Source organism: Sinocyclocheilus anshuiensis, unplaced genomic scaffold, assembly GCF_001515605.1.
Source record: "Sinocyclocheilus anshuiensis isolate Anshui unplaced genomic scaffold, SAMN03320099.WGS_v1.1 scaffold1945, whole genome shotgun sequence".
Taxonomy (NCBI): Eukaryota; Metazoa; Chordata; class Actinopteri; order Cypriniformes; family Cyprinidae; genus Sinocyclocheilus; species Sinocyclocheilus anshuiensis.
In genome coordinates, this window is record NW_015538042.1 from 88,066 (window position 1) to 90,021 (window position 1,956).

Genomic DNA, 1,956 nt, shown 5'->3' on the forward strand with positions numbered 1-1,956 from the left:
AATGATGTGTAATGCATAAGTTCCATTGAGGTTACGTTGAAAGGACAGTGAAGTAGATAAGGGTTGAAACTGATTAGACAATACTACACTTTTCTTCTGCACTCCACACATTACCATGTCTTCGGTACCCTGCTCAACTTAAGGCAAGACTTGTGAAAGTGCTTCAGCCTACATTGTCCAGATGTGCAGGTGATGTCATCTGTCACAAGGGTTACCACAGTAGCATCCCATTTCAGGTGGCTGTTCAGTGGTTGCAGTGTCTGTGGGAGTATGGCGTGGTGCTGTATACCATTTCCCCAGCAGCTCTGGTAGTACTCCAGTCTTGATGAATTCAACCACATTGAGGTAGGTGTTGTGGAAGAAAACAGGATCATCCTTGATCCGCTGGATAAAAAACTCCTGCGGTGTCCATACCATTAAATCACAGTAACTCACCGTGGCAACATGCATTTAAGCTTGCACTTGATACATCAACTTGTGGTCAAACTCATACAGGTTTGGAATAAGTGGAGGGTGAGTACATGATGACAGAATTTTCATTATGGAAGTGAACTATTCCTTTACTTGTGCTTTATTCTATGTGCCTTGTTGCCTCAGTGGAAAACTGAGAAGAGCGTGAATAGCTAATTATTTTGATCAAGGATACCGGTCTGTTTGCTTTGGCTGCCTCGTAGAATACTGACCCTGTGACTAGTGATGGGAAGTCCGGTTCTTTTCCGCTGAGAACCGGTTCTTTCAGACAGTTTGTTTCATTGAACCGGTTCTTTTACGTCATCACGTAATGACGTCAATTCTATCATCCCGGCAAATGAAAATACATTCAAACACATTCATATTAAGTAATTTGTAACCATAACTTAAAATAAATAGTAATAACCATCGTCATCATCATGTTGGATAAGTTTCTTACATTTTCGTTTTGCAAAAGCACCCAATACTGGCACTGATGTGTAAACGCGGATGTTAGATATGAAAATAAAGAAAGTGAAGTCTTATTTTTTTTTTTTTAAAGTCTACCATGGTTGGGGTGGGTTCTAAATTTACACAGTTGCAGTTTGTTTTATATTACTATTCCCAGAAGAAAATTCAATAAACAGTTGTTAACAACAAAAAAAGAAAGTGAAGTCTTCATCAACTTTTTACAGAAACCGTAACAGAATCGTAACCATACAGAAATCCAGCTCATAAAGCTTAAAATATAATGTGCATAAACAATAGTAAATAGTAAAATTCATTTACATGTTTTGACTAAACAGTTGTTGCACGTTCATCATGTTAAAATGTTGTTTAATATAACTAGTTGCATTTGCACTTTCCAGTAAGTTCATTTCGTCAAATTCACCCCCTCATTCAAGTCCTCGGTTCAGTCGTGCTCATAGTATATTAATATCAGCACAGCATCAGTTTTAGCTTCACGCATGCTCAGTATCTCAAGCTCCGAAAAGATCGGTCTGTGCAAGAAACTGAACAGTATTTGTATAGTTTTTTACCTCTAATTCACCGCAATGTCTGAACTGTCCTGAGCCCGTTCGCGTTTTCTTCTTCAGCCGGCGCGTGATGCGTCTTCTTGCTTTACGGCAGATCGCAGACTTATAAGTGCATTACCGCCACCTATCTCTCAAATCTCTCAAACGCATGCTCAGTATCTCAAGCTCCGAAAAGATCGGTCTGTGCAAGAAACTGAACAGTATTTGTATCGTTTTTTACCTCTAATTCACCGCAATGTCTGAACTGTCCTGAGCCCGTTCGCGTTTTCTTCTTCAGCCGGCGCGTGATGCGTCGTCTTCTTGCTTTACGGCAGATCGCAGACTTATAAGTGCATTACCGGCACCTATCTCTCAAATGGACCATTGACACTCCATCTACAATCTCAATTAGGAGGGTCAATGGTCCATTTGAGAGATAGGTGGCGGTAATGCACTTATAAGTCTGCGATCCGCCGTAAAGCAAGAGGAA